This window comes from Dama dama, chromosome 16, assembly GCF_033118175.1.
Source record: "Dama dama isolate Ldn47 chromosome 16, ASM3311817v1, whole genome shotgun sequence".
NCBI classification, from domain to species: Eukaryota; Metazoa; Chordata; class Mammalia; order Artiodactyla; family Cervidae; genus Dama; species Dama dama.
Window position 1 is genome coordinate 26,042,963 of NC_083696.1, and position 21,848 is coordinate 26,064,810.

At 46.7% G+C, this 21,848-nt stretch overlaps 1 protein-coding gene across 4 annotated transcripts in view; it reads right to left on the reverse strand.

Annotated features, from left to right (window-relative positions):
- Positions 1-21,277, reverse strand: part of PTPDC1 (protein tyrosine phosphatase domain containing 1) — a 78,260-nt gene extending 56,983 nt beyond the window's left edge. For all 4 annotated transcript variants that reach the window (XM_061163595.1, XM_061163597.1, XM_061163592.1 and 1 more), the window contains exon 1: positions 20,921-21,277. The gene's annotated coding sequence lies outside the window, so the exon portion shown is untranslated. The remainder of the gene's footprint in view (positions 1-20,920) is intronic.
- Between the last annotated feature and the right edge of the window lie 571 nt (positions 21,278-21,848).

Sequence of the window (21,848 nt, forward strand, 5' to 3'; positions counted from 1 at the left end):
CTTACGGCCCCCATTTCCTCACAGACTGGGAAGGGGAAGCAGAGCTCACTGTTCGCCTTACGGCCCCCATTTCCTCACAGACTGGGAAGGGGAAGCAGAGCTCACTGTTCGCCTTACGGCCCCCATTTCCTCACAGACTGGGAAGGGGAAGCAGAGCTCACTGTTCGCCTTACGGCCCCCATTTCCTCACAGACTGGGAAGGGGAAGCAGAGCTCACTGTTCGCCTTACGGCCCCCATTTCCTCACAGACTGGGAAGGGGAAGCAGAGCTCACTGTTCGCCTTACGGCCCCCATTTCCTCACAGACTGGGAAGGGGAAGCAGAGCTCACTGTTCGCCTTACGGCCCCCATTTCCTCACAGACTGGGAAGGGGAAGCAGAGCTCACTGTTCGCCTTACGGCCCCCATTTCCTCACAGACTGGGAAGGGGAAGCAGAGCTCACTGTTCGCCTTACGGCCCCCATTTCCTCACAGACTGGGAAGGGGAAGCAGAGCTCACTGTTCGCCTTACGGCCCCCATTTCCTCACAGACTGGGAAGGGGAAGCAGAGCTCACTGTTCGCCTTACGGCCCCCATTTCCTCACAGACTGGGAAGGGGAAGCAGAGCTCACTGTTCGCCTTACGGCCCCCATTTCCTCACAGACTGGGAAGGGGAAGCAGAGCTCACTGTTCGCCTTACGGCCCCCATTTCCTCACAGACTGGGAAGGGGAAGCAGAGCTCACTGTTCGCCTTACGGCCCCCATTTCCTCACAGACTGGGAAGGGGAAGCAGAGCTCACTGTTCGCCTTACGGCCCCCATTTCCTCACAGACTGGGAAGGGGAAGCAGAGCTCACTGTTCGCCTTACGGCCCCCATTTCCTCACAGACTGGGAAGGGGAAGCAGAGCTCACTGTTCGCCTTACGGCCCCCATTTCCTCACAGACTGGGAAGGGGAAGCAGAGCTCACTGTTCGCCTTACGGCCCCCATTTCCTCACAGACTGGGAAGGGGAAGCAGAGCTCACTGTTCGCCTTACGGCCCCCATTTCCTCACAGACTGGGAAGGGGAAGCAGAGCTCACTGTTCGCCTTACGGCCCCCATTTCCTCACAGACTGGGAAGGGGAAGCAGAGCTCACTGTTCGCCTTACGGCCCCCATTTCCTCACAGACTGGGAAGGGGAAGCAGAGCTCACTGTTCGCCTTACGGCCCCCATTTCCTCACAGACTGGGAAGGGGAAGCAGAGCTCACTGTTCGCCTTACGGCCCCCATTTCCTCACAGACTGGGAAGGGGAAGCAGAGCTCACTGTTCGCCTTACGGCCCCCATTTCCTCACAGACTGGGAAGGGGAAGCAGAGCTCACTGTTCGCCTTACGGCCCCCATTTCCTCACAGACTGGGAAGGGGAAGCAGAGCTCACTGTTCGCCTTACGGCCCCCATTTCCTCACAGACTGGGAAGGGGAAGCAGAGCTCACTGTTCGCCTTACGGCCCCCATTTCCTCACAGACTGGGAAGGGGAAGCAGAGCTCACTGTTCGCCTTACGGCCCCCATTTCCTCACAGACTGGGAAGGGGAAGCAGAGCTCACTGTTCGCCTTACGGCCCCCATTTCCTCACAGACTGGGAAGGGGAAGCAGAGCTCACTGTTCGCCTTACGGCCCCCATTTCCTCACAGACTGGGAAGGGGAAGCAGAGCTCACTGTTCGCCTTACGGCCCCCATTTCCTCACAGACTGGGAAGGGGAAGCAGAGCTCACTGTTCGCCTTACGGCCCCCATTTCCTCACAGACTGGGAAGGGGAAGCAGAGCTCACTGTTCGCCTTACGGCCCCCATTTCCTCACAGACTGGGAAGGGGAAGCAGAGCTCACTGTTCGCCTTACGGCCCCCATTTCCTCACAGACTGGGAAGGGGAAGCAGAGCTCACTGTTCGCCTTACGGCCCCCATTTCCTCACAGACTGGGAAGGGGAAGCAGAGCTCACTGTTCGCCTTACGGCCCCCATTTCCTCACAGACTGGGAAGGGGAAGCAGAGCTCACTGTTCGCCTTACGGCCCCCATTTCCTCACAGACTGGGAAGGGGAAGCAGAGCTCACTGTTCGCCTTACGGCCCCCATTTCCTCACAGACTGGGAAGGGGAAGCAGAGCTCACTGTTCGCCTTACGGCCCCCATTTCCTCACAGACTGGGAAGGGGAAGCAGAGCTCACTGTTCGCCTTACGGCCCCCATTTCCTCACAGACTGGGAAGGGGAAGCAGAGCTCACTGTTCGCCTTACGGCCCCCATTTCCTCACAGACTGGGAAGGGGAAGCAGAGCTCACTGTTCGCCTTACGGCCCCCATTTCCTCACAGACTGGGAAGGGGAAGCAGAGCTCACTGTTCGCCTTACGGCCCCCATTTCCTCACAGACTGGGAAGGGGAAGCAGAGCTCACTGTTCGCCTTACGGCCCCCATTTCCTCACAGACTGGGAAGGGGAAGCAGAGCTCACTGTTCGCCTTACGGCCCCCATTTCCTCACAGACTGGGAAGGGGAAGCAGAGCTCACTGTTCGCCTTACGGCCCCCATTTCCTCACAGACTGGGAAGGGGAAGCAGAGCTCACTGTTCGCCTTACGGCCCCCATTTCCTCACAGACTGGGAAGGGGAAGCAGAGCTCACTGTTCGCCTTACGGCCCCCATTTCCTCACAGACTGGGAAGGGGAAGCAGAGCTCACTGTTCGCCTTACGGCCCCCATTTCCTCACAGACTGGGAAGGGGAAGCAGAGCTCACTGTTCGCCTTACGGCCCCCATTTCCTCACAGACTGGGAAGGGGAAGCAGAGCTCACTGTTCGCCTTACGGCCCCCATTTCCTCACAGACTGGGAAGGGGAAGCAGAGCTCACTGTTCGCCTTACGGCCCCCATTTCCTCACAGACTGGGAAGGGGAAGCAGAGCTCACTGTTCGCCTTACGGCCCCCATTTCCTCACAGACTGGGAAGGGGAAGCAGAGCTCACTGTTCGCCTTACGGCCCCCATTTCCTCACAGACTGGGAAGGGGAAGCAGAGCTCACTGTTCGCCTTACGGCCCCCATTTCCTCACAGACTGGGAAGGGGAAGCAGAGCTCACTGTTCGCCTTACGGCCCCCATTTCCTCACAGACTGGGAAGGGGAAGCAGAGCTCACTGTTCGCCTTACGGCCCCCATTTCCTCACAGACTGGGAAGGGGAAGCAGAGCTCACTGTTCGCCTTACGGCCCCCATTTCCTCACAGACTGGGAAGGGGAAGCAGAGCTCACTGTTCGCCTTACGGCCCCCATTTCCTCACAGACTGGGAAGGGGAAGCAGAGCTCACTGTTCGCCTTACGGCCCCCATTTCCTCACAGACTGGGAAGGGGAAGCAGAGCTCACTGTTCGCCTTACGGCCCCCATTTCCTCACAGACTGGGAAGGGGAAGCAGAGCTCACTGTTCGCCTTACGGCCCCCATTTCCTCACAGACTGGGAAGGGGAAGCAGAGCTCACTGTTCGCCTTACGGCCCCCATTTCCTCACAGACTGGGAAGGGGAAGCAGAGCTCACTGTTCGCCTTACGGCCCCCATTTCCTCACAGACTGGGAAGGGGAAGCAGAGCTCACTGTTCGCCTTACGGCCCCCATTTCCTCACAGACTGGGAAGGGGAAGCAGAGCTCACTGTTCGCCTTACGGCCCCCATTTCCTCACAGACTGGGAAGGGGAAGCAGAGCTCACTGTTCGCCTTACGGCCCCCATTTCCTCACAGACTGGGAAGGGGAAGCAGAGCTCACTGTTCGCCTTACGGCCCCCATTTCCTCACAGACTGGGAAGGGGAAGCAGAGCTCACTGTTCGCCTTACGGCCCCCATTTCCTCACAGACTGGGAAGGGGAAGCAGAGCTCACTGTTCGCCTTACGGCCCCCATTTCCTCACAGACTGGGAAGGGGAAGCAGAGCTCACTGTTCGCCTTACGGCCCCCATTTCCTCACAGACTGGGAAGGGGAAGCAGAGCTCACTGTTCGCCTTACGGCCCCCATTTCCTCACAGACTGGGAAGGGGAAGCAGAGCTCACTGTTCGCCTTACGGCCCCCATTTCCTCACAGACTGGGAAGGGGAAGCAGAGCTCACTGTTCGCCTTACGGCCCCCATTTCCTCACAGACTGGGAAGGGGAAGCAGAGCTCACTGTTCGCCTTACGGCCCCCATTTCCTCACAGACTGGGAAGGGGAAGCAGAGCTCACTGTTCGCCTTACGGCCCCCATTTCCTCACAGACTGGGAAGGGGAAGCAGAGCTCACTGTTCGCCTTACGGCCCCCATTTCCTCACAGACTGGGAAGGGGAAGCAGAGCTCACTGTTCGCCTTACGGCCCCCATTTCCTCACAGACTGGGAAGGGGAAGCAGAGCTCACTGTTCGCCTTACGGCCCCCATTTCCTCACAGACTGGGAAGGGGAAGCAGAGCTCACTGTTCGCCTTACGGCCCCCATTTCCTCACAGACTGGGAAGGGGAAGCAGAGCTCACTGTTCGCCTTACGGCCCCCATTTCCTCACAGACTGGGAAGGGGAAGCAGAGCTCACTGTTCGCCTTACGGCCCCCATTTCCTCACAGACTGGGAAGGGGAAGCAGAGCTCACTGTTCGCCTTACGGCCCCCATTTCCTCACAGACTGGGAAGGGGAAGCAGAGCTCACTGTTCGCCTTACGGCCCCCATTTCCTCACAGACTGGGAAGGGGAAGCAGAGCTCACTGTTCGCCTTACGGCCCCCATTTCCTCACAGACTGGGAAGGGGAAGCAGAGCTCACTGTTCGCCTTACGGCCCCCATTTCCTCACAGACTGGGAAGGGGAAGCAGAGCTCACTGTTCGCCTTACGGCCCCCATTTCCTCACAGACTGGGAAGGGGAAGCAGAGCTCACTGTTCGCCTTACGGCCCCCATTTCCTCACAGACTGGGAAGGGGAAGCAGAGCTCACTGTTCGCCTTACGGCCCCCATTTCCTCACAGACTGGGAAGGGGAAGCAGAGCTCACTGTTCGCCTTACGGCCCCCATTTCCTCACAGACTGGGAAGGGGAAGCAGAGCTCACTGTTCGCCTTACGGCCCCCATTTCCTCACAGACTGGGAAGGGGAAGCAGAGCTCACTGTTCGCCTTACGGCCCCCATTTCCTCACAGACTGGGAAGGGGAAGCAGAGCTCACTGTTCGCCTTACGGCCCCCATTTCCTCACAGACTGGGAAGGGGAAGCAGAGCTCACTGTTCGCCTTACGGCCCCCATTTCCTCACAGACTGGGAAGGGGAAGCAGAGCTCACTGTTCGCCTTACGGCCCCCATTTCCTCACAGACTGGGAAGGGGAAGCAGAGCTCACTGTTCGCCTTACGGCCCCCATTTCCTCACAGACTGGGAAGGGGAAGCAGAGCTCACTGTTCGCCTTACGGCCCCCATTTCCTCACAGACTGGGAAGGGGAAGCAGAGCTCACTGTTCGCCTTACGGCCCCCATTTCCTCACAGACTGGGAAGGGGAAGCAGAGCTCACTGTTCGCCTTACGGCCCCCATTTCCTCACAGACTGGGAAGGGGAAGCAGAGCTCACTGTTCGCCTTACGGCCCCCATTTCCTCACAGACTGGGAAGGGGAAGCAGAGCTCACTGTTCGCCTTACGGCCCCCATTTCCTCACAGACTGGGAAGGGGAAGCAGAGCTCACTGTTCGCCTTACGGCCCCCATTTCCTCACAGACTGGGAAGGGGAAGCAGAGCTCACTGTTCGCCTTACGGCCCCCATTTCCTCACAGACTGGGAAGGGGAAGCAGAGCTCACTGTTCGCCTTACGGCCCCCATTTCCTCACAGACTGGGAAGGGGAAGCAGAGCTCACTGTTCGCCTTACGGCCCCCATTTCCTCACAGACTGGGAAGGGGAAGCAGAGCTCACTGTTCGCCTTACGGCCCCCATTTCCTCACAGACTGGGAAGGGGAAGCAGAGCTCACTGTTCGCCTTACGGCCCCCATTTCCTCACAGACTGGGAAGGGGAAGCAGAGCTCACTGTTCGCCTTACGGCCCCCATTTCCTCACAGACTGGGAAGGGGAAGCAGAGCTCACTGTTCGCCTTACGGCCCCCATTTCCTCACAGACTGGGAAGGGGAAGCAGAGCTCACTGTTCGCCTTACGGCCCCCATTTCCTCACAGACTGGGAAGGGGAAGCAGAGCTCACTGTTCGCCTTACGGCCCCCATTTCCTCACAGACTGGGAAGGGGAAGCAGAGCTCACTGTTCGCCTTACGGCCCCCATTTCCTCACAGACTGGGAAGGGGAAGCAGAGCTCACTGTTCGCCTTACGGCCCCCATTTCCTCACAGACTGGGAAGGGGAAGCAGAGCTCACTGTTCGCCTTACGGCCCCCATTTCCTCACAGACTGGGAAGGGGAAGCAGAGCTCACTGTTCGCCTTACGGCCCCCATTTCCTCACAGACTGGGAAGGGGAAGCAGAGCTCACTGTTCGCCTTACGGCCCCCATTTCCTCACAGACTGGGAAGGGGAAGCAGAGCTCACTGTTCGCCTTACGGCCCCCATTTCCTCACAGACTGGGAAGGGGAAGCAGAGCTCACTGTTCGCCTTACGGCCCCCATTTCCTCACAGACTGGGAAGGGGAAGCAGAGCTCACTGTTCGCCTTACGGCCCCCATTTCCTCACAGACTGGGAAGGGGAAGCAGAGCTCACTGTTCGCCTTACGGCCCCCATTTCCTCACAGACTGGGAAGGGGAAGCAGAGCTCACTGTTCGCCTTACGGCCCCCATTTCCTCACAGACTGGGAAGGGGAAGCAGAGCTCACTGTTCGCCTTACGGCCCCCATTTCCTCACAGACTGGGAAGGGGAAGCAGAGCTCACTGTTCGCCTTACGGCCCCCATTTCCTCACAGACTGGGAAGGGGAAGCAGAGCTCACTGTTCGCCTTACGGCCCCCATTTCCTCACAGACTGGGAAGGGGAAGCAGAGCTCACTGTTCGCCTTACGGCCCCCATTTCCTCACAGACTGGGAAGGGGAAGCAGAGCTCACTGTTCGCCTTACGGCCCCCATTTCCTCACAGACTGGGAAGGGGAAGCAGAGCTCACTGTTCGCCTTACGGCCCCCATTTCCTCACAGACTGGGAAGGGGAAGCAGAGCTCACTGTTCGCCTTACGGCCCCCATTTCCTCACAGACTGGGAAGGGGAAGCAGAGCTCACTGTTCGCCTTACGGCCCCCATTTCCTCACAGACTGGGAAGGGGAAGCAGAGCTCACTGTTCGCCTTACGGCCCCCATTTCCTCACAGACTGGGAAGGGGAAGCAGAGCTCACTGTTCGCCTTACGGCCCCCATTTCCTCACAGACTGGGAAGGGGAAGCAGAGCTCACTGTTCGCCTTACGGCCCCCATTTCCTCACAGACTGGGAAGGGGAAGCAGAGCTCACTGTTCGCCTTACGGCCCCCATTTCCTCACAGACTGGGAAGGGGAAGCAGAGCTCACTGTTCGCCTTACGGCCCCCATTTCCTCACAGACTGGGAAGGGGAAGCAGAGCTCACTGTTCGCCTTACGGCCCCCATTTCCTCACAGACTGGGAAGGGGAAGCAGAGCTCACTGTTCGCCTTACGGCCCCCATTTCCTCACAGACTGGGAAGGGGAAGCAGAGCTCACTGTTCGCCTTACGGCCCCCATTTCCTCACAGACTGGGAAGGGGAAGCAGAGCTCACTGTTCGCCTTACGGCCCCCATTTCCTCACAGACTGGGAAGGGGAAGCAGAGCTCACTGTTCGCCTTACGGCCCCCATTTCCTCACAGACTGGGAAGGGGAAGCAGAGCTCACTGTTCGCCTTACGGCCCCCATTTCCTCACAGACTGGGAAGGGGAAGCAGAGCTCACTGTTCGCCTTACGGCCCCCATTTCCTCACAGACTGGGAAGGGGAAGCAGAGCTCACTGTTCGCCTTACGGCCCCCATTTCCTCACAGACTGGGAAGGGGAAGCAGAGCTCACTGTTCGCCTTACGGCCCCCATTTCCTCACAGACTGGGAAGGGGAAGCAGAGCTCACTGTTCGCCTTACGGCCCCCATTTCCTCACAGACTGGGAAGGGGAAGCAGAGCTCACTGTTCGCCTTACGGCCCCCATTTCCTCACAGACTGGGAAGGTGAAGCAGAGCTCACTGTTCGCCTTACGGCCCCCATTTCCTCACAGACTGGGAAGGTGAAGCAGAGCTCACTGTTCGCCTTACGGCCCCCATTTCCTCACAGACTGGGAAGGTGAAGCAGAGCTCACTGTTCGCCTTACAGCCCCCATTTCCTCACAGACTGGGAAGGTGAAGCAGAGCTCACTGTTCGCCTTACAGCCCCCATTTCCTCACAGACTGGGAAGGTGAAGCAGAGCTCACTGTTCGCCTTACAGCCCCCATTTCCTCACAGACTGGGAAGGTGAAGCAGAGCTCACTGTTCGCCTTACAGCCCCATTTATTTACAGACTGGGAAGGTGAAGCAGAGCTTACTGTTCACCTTACATCCCCCATTTATTTACAGACTGGGAAGGATAACAAGACTTTACATCTTTTACATTCCTGAACTACTTCTCAAAGAAAATACTATTCTGTGAAACATATTTGAAACACTTGAGGGACAAGCTTGGATAACTTAAAACAAGGGCAGGTGTGTAGCTCCTGGGAAATCACAGGCTTACATCAGAACTTCTATAGCAAGATACAGAGAACATCTGGTTTAGGTAGTGGATTGAATTCACACACTAGCTTCCCCTTCCTCCTAAGATCCTGGTGAGAAGAAATTTAAAAAGAATAATCTCACGGAGCGAGAAGCAGGAGGTTTTAATGGATTTGCGAAGAAAGAAAGCAGACAGAAGTAGAGGGAACTAAAACTGAGTGGAGGAAGTTGTAGCCTAAAATATGACCATGAAGAGAGTTAACAGATAGTTATGTCTTATCAGAAAAGATGAAAGACAGTCAGATGATCATCTTCAAAGTGCTAAAAGAAATACATGGTCAACCAAGAATTATATATCCAGCTAAATTCTCCTTTAAAAATAAAGGCAAAATTAAGGCATCTCCAGATTTAAAAACAAAGACCAAAAAAACAGATATGAGAGAATTTGTTGCTAGCAAATCTGCCCTATGTGAAATACTAAAGGAATCCTTCAGGCTGAAATGACTGACATCATAGAGCATCTATAAAGATTTCAAATCCTAAATGACGATGCTGTTAAAGTGCTGCACCCAGTATGCCAGCAAATTTGGAACTCTCAGCAGTGGACACAGGACTGGAAAAGGTCAGTTTTCATTCCAGTCCCAAAGAAGGGCAATGCCAAAGAATGTTCAAACTAGCACACAACTGCACTCATTTCACATGCTAGCAAAGTAATGCTCAAGATATTTCAAGCTACACTTCAACAGTATGTGAATCAAGAACTTCCAGATGTACAAGCTAGATTTAGAAAAGGCAGAGGAATCAGAGATAATATCGCCAACATCATGTCAACAGACAGTAACATGGAAACTTACATTACCATATGTAAAATAGATAGCCAATAGGAATTTCCTATATGGCTCAAGGAACTCAAACTGGGGCTCTGTAAAAACCGAGAAAGGTGGGATGGGGAGAGAGATGGAGGGAGGTTTAAGAGGGAGGGGACAGATATATATCTACGTCCAATTCATGTTGATGTTTGGCAGAAACCAACACAATTCAGTAAAGCAATTATCCTTCAATTAAAAAATAAATAAATTTAAAAATAAGAATGAACACTAAGGTAAATGATACTTTGGTTGACTATAATATATTTATATAGGTTCATAGATTATAACAAATGTATTATTCTGGTAAGCAATGTTGGTAATGGGTGACGTATCTGTTGGAGCAGGGGATATTTGGGAAATCCCTGTAACTTCCTCTCAATTTTGTTGTGAACTTAAAACTGATCTTAAAAAACTAGTCTTAGTTTTTATGGACCCAAAACCATAAAATAAAAAAGCATAAATTAGATTTCATTCTCCCCCTAAAAAACTAAACTACTAATATATACAATCTACAAAAGACATGTTAGATTCAATGACACAAACAGGTTGAAAAGTAAAGGACAGGGCTTCCCTGATGGCTCAAGTGGTAAAGAATCTACCTGCTAGGACAGGTGACACGGGTTCAATCCCTGGTCTGGGAAGATCCCACATGTCACAGAGCAATTAAGCCCCACCATCTGCAGTGATTTTGGAGCCCAGCAAAATAAAATCTCCCACTATTTCCATTTTTTCCCCATCTGTTTGCCATGAAGTGATGGGACCGGATGCCATAACCTTAGTTTTTTGAATGTTGAGTTTTAAGACAGCTTTTTCACTCTCCTCTTTCACCTTCATCAAGAGGCTCTTTTTTGGTTCATCTTTGCTTTCTGCCCATCAGGTGGAGGGTGGAAAGTGCTACTTCCTAAATATAGCCAGAGGTAGCACAGATAAGAGAACATGTGTGCTATAGCGCCACCTATTGGAAGAGAAAATAAAATCCTTTTAATTACTTTTTTTTTTTTTTTCTTTTTTTTTTTTTTATTATTATTATTTTTTTTCCCAGTGGGTTTTGTCATACATTGATATGAATCAGCCATGGTTGAGTTATCAGAATCAGTTGAAAAGTATTCTCTATTTCAAATACACCACCAGAGGAACAACTCATGAAGCATCATGAAGAACCACAGTAACACTATCACAAAAAGAAAATGACAATTTCATCCAAAACAAAATTAAAACTATGGAGTATTATGATCTAACAGAGAATTCAAAAGAGCTGTCATGAAGAAACTCAACAAGCTACAAGAAAACTCAGAAAGGCTCAAGTTCAATTAGCTCAAGATAAAATTAATGAACCAAAATAATAGTTTACCACAGAGGTTGAAACCCTAAAAAAGAACCAAACAAATTTTGGAGCTGAAGAACTCAATATACGACATAAAGAATGTATTCGAAAGCACTGGAAATAGAGCAGACCAGATACCACAAAAATGCAAAAAATTATAGAATAATATCATGAACAGCTATGTAACAACTAATTGGAAACATAGAAACAGACAAATTTTTAGAATCATTATAACCACCCAAAACTGAATTATGAAGACAGACAGTGAAATGGAAACATAAAAACCTCCCTCAAAACAAAAGCCCAGGACCAGAGGCTTCACATGTAAATTCTAACATTCAAAGATGATTTAATATCTATCCTTATCAAACTCTTCAAAAAAACTGAAAAATAGGGAATGCTAAGTAATTTCATAAAGCCAACATCACTCCAATACCAAAACCAAATGAAGACAACACAAAGAAAATTATAGCCAATATCTCTAAGCTAAGATGCAAAAATTCTCAACAAAATATTAGCAAGCTGAATAAAATACATTCAAAGATCACACAACCATGATCTACAGAAGCAAGGATGGTTCAACATTCTCAAACCAAACCATGATCTATCAAAGCAAGTTGATTCAACATCCTCAAACCCATCACTGTGTGTGATACATCACATAGATAGATAAATATGTATATACAGGAATACAAACTACTCAGTCACAAAAATGATAGAATACTGCTCAGTATCATCTTTCAACATGGATGTACCTTAAGAGCATTATACTAAATGAAGTAAGTCAGATGAAGAAAGATAAATACCATGTGATTTCACTCATATGAAATATAAAAAATAAAAAACTTGAATAAACGAAACCAAATAGATAGATATAGAGAACATAGTGGTCACCAGAGAGGAAGGGGTGATCAGGGGGAGAGTGAAATAGGTAAAGGGAATCAACTAAATGGTAACAGATGGAAATTGAATTTTTGGTGTTGAGCTGTAACGTACATAGAAAAAATATATTATTGTACACATGAAGTTTATATAATGTTGTAGCCAATGTTACCTCAACAAAAAGGTAATTAAAAAAACAGAAAATCTGAAGAGACATGATTAAGTATGCACGTGCACGCGCGTGTGCATGCACACACCCACACACACGAAGCTTAATCCTATTCGTGGATTCAACCAACCACGGATGGAAAATATTTGGGAACAGAACCCCAGAAAGCTCCAAAAAGCAGAACTTAAGAATTTGCTACATACCTGCAACTATTTACATAATCTTTAGCTTGTATTTACAACCATTTACATAGCATTTGGGCTTCCCAGGTGGCACTAGTGGTAAAGAACCCACCTGCCAATGCATGTAGACATTGAGAGACACAAGTTCAATCCCTGGGTTGAGAAGATTCTCTGGAGGCAACCCACTCCAGTATTCTTGCCTGGAGAATCCCATGGACAGAGGAGTCTGGCAAGCTGCAGTCCACTGGGTCGCACAAAGTCAGAAATGACTGAAGTAACTCAGCACGCACGCGCGCAGGCACATAGCATTTACATCATATCTATAAGTAATTTTATAGGGTTTATAAGTAATCCAGAGATGCCTTAAAGTATATGGGAGGATATGCATAGGTTATATGCAGACATTACATCAACTGATATAAGGGACTTGAGCATCCATGGAGTTTGGAATCCAAGGTGGGGTGGGGGACCCTGGAACCAATTTACTGTGAATAAGCAGGATGACTGTATTTACAGTTGGAAGTTTCAGCACCTCTTTTCAAGGAATTGATAGATCAGGTAGGCAGAAAATCAGTAACACTATACATGACCTGAACAGTACCATCAATCAACTTGATCCAACCGATATTTATAGAACATTTCATCCAACAACAGAAGCACACACGGAACATTCACCAACATTCTGGTACATAAAGCACAATTTAATAAATATAAAATACAAACCTTATAAAATATGTTCTCAGAGCATACCAAAATAAAACTAGAAATCAATAAAAAAAAAAAAAGAAATCAATAATAGATGATAGCTAGACGATTCAAATTATTTGGAAATTAAACAATGTACTTTAAATGATACATGAGTTAAGAAGTCTCAAGATAAATTTGAAAATGTTTTGAACTAAATAAAGACAACTTCATTTACACAACATGAATATACTTAGTGAAATGTAGACTTAAAATGCTTGTTGTTTTTGTTTAGTTGCTAAGTCATCTCCGACACTTTTGTGACTCCAAGGACTGTAGCCCTCCTCTGTCCATGGGACATCATATTAACACACAGAACAAGAAAAATCATGTGATCATATAATACATGAGCAGAAACAGTTCAACATCAATTCATGATAAAAATGCTCAAAAATTAGAAAAGAACTTCACTAACCTAATACAGATTATTTTTGTAAAAATCACAGCTAACATCATTCTCAACAGCAAGATGCTAAGCCTTCCCCCTAAGATCAGGAACAAGGCAAGGATATCCTCTCTTTGTTGTTGTTGTTCAGTCCCTAAGTTGTATCCAACTCTTTGTGACTTTAGCATGCCAGGACTTCAGCACACCAGACTCCGCTGTCCTCCACTTATCTCCTGCAGTTTGTTCAAATTCATGTCTACTGAGTCAGTGAAGCTTTATAATCACCTCATCCTCTGCCGCTCCCTTCCCCTTTTGCCTTCGATCATTCCCAGCCTCAGGCTCTTTTCCAATGAGTCCGCTCTTCGAATCAGGTGGCCAAAGTACTAGAGTTTCAGCTTCGGCATCAGTCCTTCCAATGAACACCCAGGACTGATCTCCTTTAGGTTGGACTGGCTGGATTTCCTTGCAGTCCAAGGGACTCTCAAGAGTCTTCCCCAACACCACAGTTCAAAAGCATCAATTCTTCAGCACTCAGCATTTTTCATGGTCCAGCTTTCACAACTGTACGTGAGCACTGGAAAAGCCATAGCTTTGACTACACAGACAAGTGTCAGCAAAGTATTCCTCTGCCTTGGAATGTGGTGTCTGGGTTTGTCAGAGCTTTTCTTCCAAGGAGCAAGCTTTAATTTTGTGGCTGCAGTCACTGTCCGCAATGATTTTGGAGCCCAAGAAAATAAAATCTGTCAATATTTCCAGTTTTTTCCCTTCTATTTGCCATGAAGTGATGGGACTGGATCTTAGTTTTTTGAATATTCAGTTTTAAGCCAGTTTTTTCACTCTCCTCTTTCACCCTCATCAAGCAGCTCTTTAGTTCCTCTTCATTTTCTGCCATTAGACTGGTATTATCTGCATATCTGAGGATGTTGATATTTCTCTCAGCAATCTTGATTCCAGCTTGTGATTCAGCCAGCCCGAATTTTGTATGATGTACTGTGCATGTAAATTAAATAGGCAGAGTGACAATAACAGCCTTGTCGTACTCCTTTGCCAGTTTTGAACCAGTCAGTAGTTTCAGGTTCAGCTCTTACTTGCTTCTTTACCTGCATACAAGTTTCTCAGGAGACAGGTAAGGTGGTGTGGTATTCCCATCTCTTAAGAATTTTACAATTTGTTGTGGTCCACAAAGGCTTTAGCATAATCAATGAAGCATAAGTGGATGTTTTTCTGGAATTCTCTTGCTTTTTCCATGATCCAATGAATGTTGGCAATTTGATCTCTGGTTCCTCTACCTCTTTGAAACCTAGCTTGTACATCTGGAAGTTCTCGGTTCACATACTACTGAAGCCTAGCTTGAATAATTTTGAGCATAAGATGTTAAGTATTTCCCCTAAGATCAGTAACAGGGCAAGGATGTCCTCTCTCATCACTTCTAATTCAACCTCATACTGAAAGTCCTAGCTAGTGTATTTAAATAAAAAAAAGAAATGAAGGGTATTCAGGCTAGAAAGGAAGAAATATGTAAAACTGCTTTAACCACAGACAACATACTGTAGGCAGAAAACCCCAAAGAATCTACCAAATAACTCATTCATAATGAGTTTAGCAAAGTCAAAAGGCACACAGCCAACACATAAAAGTCAACTAGTCAGTAAAGATGTCGATTTTCTGTGACCTAGTGCAGGGATTGGGGGCAGGAGAAGAAGGGGACGACAGAGGATGAGATGGCTGGATGGCATCACCGACTCGATGGGCATGAGTTTGAGTAAACTCTGGGAGTTTGTGATGGACAGGGAGGCCTGGCATGCTGCGATTCATGGGGTCGCAAAGAGTCGGACACAACTGAGCGACTGAACTGAACTGAACTGAATGCAATCCCTATTGAAATTCTAGCCAGGTTTTCTTTTTTTTTTTTAATAGAAATATATAAACTTATTTCAAAAATTTGTGGAAAGGTAGAGGTACTAGAATAACCAATTCAATTCTGGGAAAGAAGAGCAAAAGCTTAAGCATTTATATTATTCAATTTCAAGACTCACCGTTACAATATTGAACATGGGGTGGAGGGGGGAAGAATAGACACATCAGTCAATGAAACAGAATAGAGAGTATGGAAACAGACCTACACAAATACTGTCAATTTTTGACAAAGGTGCAAAGGCAATTCAATGGAGAAAGAAGAGTCTTTTGAATAAATCACACTACACATTGGAAGTCCATATACAACAAACTGAACTTCACATCTTACACAAAAATTAACTTGAAGTGGATCATAGACCTAAATGTAAAATGTAGAACCTAAAAAATTTCTTAGGGAAATTAGGGAAACTTAGGGAAAAATCAGCATGACTTTGAGTTTGGTAATGAATTTTTAAGTACAATACTAAAAGCAAAATTCATTAAAGAAAAAAATTTTAAGGGAGAAGTCAAGATGGCAGAATAGGAGGACCCAGAACTTGTCTCTCCTCACCATTAAATCAAGAATACATCTACAAATGAAACAATTCTCACAGAGCACCTTCTGAACATTAGTGGAAGACTCTGGACTCCTAAAAGGATAAGAAAAAATCCCCTAACAACCAGGTAGGACAAAAGAAAGAAAAAAAGGAAAGGAATCAAAAAAGGGGCCAGCAATCCTGGCGGGAGGCTGAAGGTGAGCACAGGTTCCCACATTCAGAAAATGTGGGGAGATCAGCTATAGCAGAAAGGGAACTTTGGGGGATCAAAGGAGATGGCACTTTCTGTGGAAGGCAGAACAAAGTAAGAAACGCATGCATGGTCTGTGCCTCAGCCCTGTGCGCTCCAGTATGAGCTGTGTGTCTCCTGGTGTAGAAGGCATTGGGTGCTGGAATGTGGGGTTCACAGAGTGGACTCAGGGAGGATTGGCTGTGAAAAGACAGCCTGAAGTAACAGGACTAAGGGTCCCACAACCAGGAAAGTTTACACAAAAAACCTGGGACATCACAGAAGCAAGGTATCATTGTTGAGTGGCACAGAAGGGGCAGGGCCTTCCTCAACCATCTGCTTCAGCCTTTGCAGGCACTGGGAGGGACTCCCACCAGAGTGATTCTGCCCCAGTATAACTGCCTGTCAGTCTCCTTGAGCACAGCCCAGCTGTGGTCACTGTACCCCTCCCTGGCCTGGGTGAATAAGTGTGCTTCAATGATGAGCAGATTAGAGCAAGTCCTGGTTTCTAATACCATTTTCCAGTGAAAGGATCCAGGGAAGTGGGTGATTTTACATAAAAAAGAATGAAATAATGTCATTTGCAGCAGCACAGATGAACCTAGAGATTGTCATAAGTGAAGTCAGAAAGAAAAAGACAGATACCATATGATATACGTGGAATCTAAAATATGACACAAATGAACTTATTTATAAAACAGTCACAGACATAGAAAATAGACTTGTGGTTGCCAAGGGGAAGTGGGATGGGGGAGGAATGGATTGGGAGTTTGGGACTAACAGATGCAAACTATTATATATATTAATAGAATGGATAAACATCAAGGTCATACTGTATAGCACAGGGAATTATATTCAATATCTTGTAAAAAGCCATATGGAAAATAAAAAAGTAAAAAACAACAAAGATAAACAAAAAGAGAAACGGCTGATTTTAGAAGCAGAGTAGAGAATATACAAGATGATCCTGGCCCAGAAAGTAGAAAAATGCTCAAAACACAAACTGCTAGGGCTATGTCAAAGCGATTCAGAAGCCAACTAAAACAGCTCACAATGGCAAACACTGGAACAATCTGAACAACAAAATAAATAATGCAGTTTTTAGTTATAACTGTATGATGATGGAAAACTTTGACATCATCAATAATAATAAAATTAGATCTTTGATATTTTTCCAGTTTTCAATCATATAAAGTTGTGTCTTTGTGCAAATATATATATTTTTCAAAGTATGAAGACAGAGTATACAGGAACATACTGAAAAGAGACAGATAAACTAGTATATGTTAAGGGAGGAAGAAGCCAGGATAGTTAGGGACTCATGAGTCAATATAATAAATACCTGAGTTGCTACTAGGTGCCAAGAACTACAAGAGGCATGAGGAATATAAGGATAGATAGTCCCTGACCTTTAAAAACATCATTGTCTGGGAGAAAGAATGAAAACATATACCCAGGAAGTATTTTTATTCCGTTATCTTTCCTTTCCCTGTAAGTCTGAGAAAGAATTCCAGCATATGATCTTATTTTCCTGTATTACTCCAAATCCTCCCAACTCCACTCATGATGTTTCCAGCAAATAAAATAAAATATAAAATTTCTGAAGGATTTACTGAAAAAGACTGGAAAAGAAGAGAACTTAAGTGTTAACAATGTATAACTGACTAGATAAAACTTCCTTCAGAGACTCCCCCAAAAGAACCCTCCTAGCGGTGGGGAAATGGGCAGTGGGGAGTAAGAGGTACAGAATTAAGGTCAAAAAGAAGCAGAGAAATAATTCTGTTCCTGGGTTGGTAGACTGGGTTTCTATAGACTGATTTAATACATAGATTCTTGTGGTCCCTACTTTAGCAACAAAACATCTGTTCACAAAGAACTGAAATCATGTGTGTAAAAAGCATATTTATTTGTCATATGATACTAGATTAAAAAATATAAGGTATAAAATAGAATGTAGAGTATGATCTCATTTTTATTAAGAAATACATAAATAAAACAAGTACATAAACAAAGACCAGAAGAACATATGTCAAAATATTAACAGTATATTTTATTTTCTGATTATCAGTATTTTCTAAATTTGATATTGACTATATATATTACCTACCTTTATTTATTTTTGGAAAACATTATTTTTAAAAGTCAATACATATTATATGCAAACTTCCTGGGAAACAGTATTGTGTCTAGAATAAAATAAAAACATAGAAACAACACTAATTAAACTACTGGGCAATTTAAAGCCTAAATCAGAAGATTTTTTTAAATGGAGAAAATATAAATCCTCTAGAACATTTTCCACCTAGAGCTAAATTAAATTAGTCTTTATAAAGCTATAAAAATAACATATTAGGATTGACTTTGAAAACAGTATGATTCAAAATGAGAAAATGTTTCCATGAATAGCTAAGATCATATGGCCATTCTTAAACATACAGGAATCTATGAATCTATAATAACTGATCCATTTAAACTATTATAATGCCTAGCACAAGTATTCAAACATTTTTAGGAAATAAAATCCTGAGTTCATTTATGGGGCCAGACAACCTTCCTTTTGAAGGGAAGAGTGCCACAAATTATTAGATCAAGTGTGCAGAAGAAACGGTGCTGCTTGAACTGTAGTGAATAAAAACGACTCCAAGATCAAAAAAGACATGCCTTTGTTTCCCTCAAGTACTATTTGTAGGCCTTCTCTAAACCATTCTCCACCTGCAATGGCCAACTCCTTGCACTATAAACACAGGAGCAACCAGACAGGAAAGTATGAGCCAAAGACTAATACCTATTCACATCCAAGAGAAAGAACAAAGAAAGGAAGTATTCTTTCATAAGCTAGAATAAGGCTAGGTAATGGTTTTGCAGTAGAATCTGCCACTCAAAAAGTTATGGATTAAAATCATAAAGGTTTACTACCCAAGAGAACAAATGTTAGGTTCTAAACAAGACAAAAAAAAAAAAAAGAATAAAACATGATCATTAACAAACTGAGAAGATGTTAAAGCAGAATCCCTATTAATAAAGTTATTTTTTTCATGCAAGTGTAAGTAGATAGAGAGTTTCAAATTTTCATCACTCTAACTAGTTACAATGCAAAATTCACAGCTTCTTTAAAAATCCAATTTGCTCAATTTACTGTGACCAGATTGATCACTGTTTGAAAGTGTTGGAATTGGGGTTGGAGCACCAGGTCTTCCTTAAACCAAAACTCACTTTATTTCCTCTATCCCATATTGCCTCCATAAGAACTAGAAAAATAAAGCCTTTTTAGCAGCAAAGTGCATTAAATGACACTTAAATGACACATTAATAACTGCAAAGAAATGTTTTGATTATTCAACTTACATTTTTTAGAACATGAAATATATAAGCAAATTATATATATATATATAAATATATCTTTTGGTGAGAATGAAGTGACATGGGAAAGAACAGATAGTCACTGGAAAAGAAACATTTCAGTGCATACATATTCATACCAACGATACCATTTATTTTTGGAACTAAAGAAAAATCTTCAGATTTTGAGGCATTCGGAAGAAGAATGAGATATGCTCTTAAGAGAACTGTGATTTAAGGTTTATCTTCAGCATAATTATCTGATTTCCAATTGGAATTGTGAGGTTCAAGCTCATCTCCTATAAGAATTTTCTAAATTGTGTGAACTTGAACAATCTATATGATTAACAAGAGGGAGATTATTAATTAATAGCAGAACATGAAAACTTACAGATTGGAAGCATTATGAATGAATTGTGGTTTTAAAACTTTTTTCATGGTGTTTTAAATTTTAATATGGACTTTAAAATAAATGCCTTGAGCCATTTTCTCAGGAGTATCAGAGTAGCAACAAAGGAAGCTGTACAAAAAAAGAGGGGAGAGAAAGCGGGGAGGAGAAAGGAAGGAAGGAAGGAAGGAAGACGGAGGGAGGAAGAAAGAAAACCAAAATTGCCAGCACTTTCTCAAACTGAGAACTGTGCAAGGTGCTAGCTCATAAACCTTGGCTTCTCCCAAAGCTTGGTTGGCCACCTCTTTGGAAGAGAAGATGTAATCTCTGCCCTTTGAATCGGGAGGGTACACCCCATCAGGAGGAGGGGGCTGGATGGGAAATTTATAGAGTAATTGTTCTCCAAATGGTCCCTGGATCACCAAAATGGAATCACCTAGTAACAGTTAAAATGCAGATTACCAGGCGAGGTCCCAGATATTGAATTCACATTTTTGGGTGTGGGGGGCTGGGAATGTTCATATTTTAAGTCACAAAGTAGAATTCTTGGTTGGGACAAAACTGGAACAGAGGCTGAGAGGCAACATGATGAATGGGTTTGGAGCCACAGAGGCTTGGGTTTAAATTCCAGTTCTTCATTTAATAGCTCTGACTGCAGCATGTCACCCAAACCCTTGGATCCTCAATTTTCTCATTATAGAAGGGGGAATGACAGTCTGTTTTGGAGACCAAGTAAAATTATGTGTGTGTACGTGTGCGGCGTCACAAAACTATTCTAATAGACGACCTTTCAAGTTCTTCCAATTCGTTTGTTTTAATCTTCTAATGTACAAAACTATCACAAGAACGTCTCTTTATCTCTCCCCTTAAAGAAGGGTTTCTCACCTTTTTCTCATTTACCCCCTCTCCTCCCAGGAGCCTTTCTAAGCATTTTCCCTTCTAATCCTCCAGTCCGAGACAGGCAGTACTTAAGTTCTGAGGCCCTTTGGAAAGCCACAAGCCATTGTATTGTCTGAGATCTTTTCCCCCTCAAAAATATGAGCACTATCATATACGTTGAGAATGTCCATCCTCGAGAGGTGACTTGGTCAAGGTCACACCACAAATTAGAAGCAGGATCTGGTCTACATTGGCCAAAAACCGATGGTCTGGAACCGGCCCATCCGCCCTCCCCCTCCGTTTACTCATTTACTTTTAATTAGTTACTGACATTTAAAAATCAGGAGCTCCGACAGAAGGATGTCGGGTCCTGGGCGGGGCTGAGAGAGGCCCCTAGCAACAGGGCCCTGCAGCCCCGAAACCCAGGCCAGTCCTCCTCACTGAGGTGCCCGCCAGCACTCACCACGTGAGGATTCAAACGTTTAACACGCAGCTGGAATCGCCGGCGCAGCTAAGTTAGCAGCAGATCGCGCGCCTCTCCCCCGGCTTCTCATCCATAGTCCTCGTAGCGGCGGGCGGGTAGGCTTTACTGCCTTCCCCGCCCCACTTGCCCCCAGTCCGCCGGCTGACCTCCACCCCAGCCCCAACTGAACCCCACAGGCCGTGCTTCGCCGACGTGTCCCAGAGGCCCCGCCGCCGCCCAGCAGGGCAGGCAACACTACCGCCCCTCACAGTCCTGCCTGCCTGACCAGGCCGCCCGCCTAGCGGTCCATTCACCGCCGCCGGGCACTAGGGGCTGAGGCAACGCTCCTTCTGCGGTCCCCGGCGCGTCCCCGCGGCCTCGCACTGCACCAATCGCCGACGCGCGCTGCTGCACGTGACGCGCGCTGGCCAATGGCAGCTTGAGACGGCCCGTGACGCGGCTGGCGGCTCTCGGAGCTTTCAAAGTGGGCGGCGGGCTGAGGGCGCGGTGGGGCACTAACTGCTCAGCTGACGCTGTTGGGTGGATTCGGGGTCAGTTCTGCGGGACTGCGGGTAGCCGAAGTCCAATTTTGACTCCCGCTGCTCTCCCCGGACTACACCAGTAGGAGAAAAAAGGGAAAGGAGTACTTGGGACGAGGGCTGACACAGTATGGGGTTTGGCCAGCCTCTCAGCCCTGGACCGAGAGCCTGTTTTCCACCTTTTCTTCCTCTGTTGTCATCCTAGTCCAGCCCCAGTCTTACTGGCTACCTAGCCTCCAGCTAGTCTCAGATGTTCCTAAGGACGGGAATACTGGGATTAGATCAAGGCCCCGCAGTCAGCCTCACACTAGCTCCTTTAACAGATGGACGGATGGGTTCGCCTGCGTGCCTAACTTTCAACATCCTAAGCCCTTAGGCTTTCCCCCCTC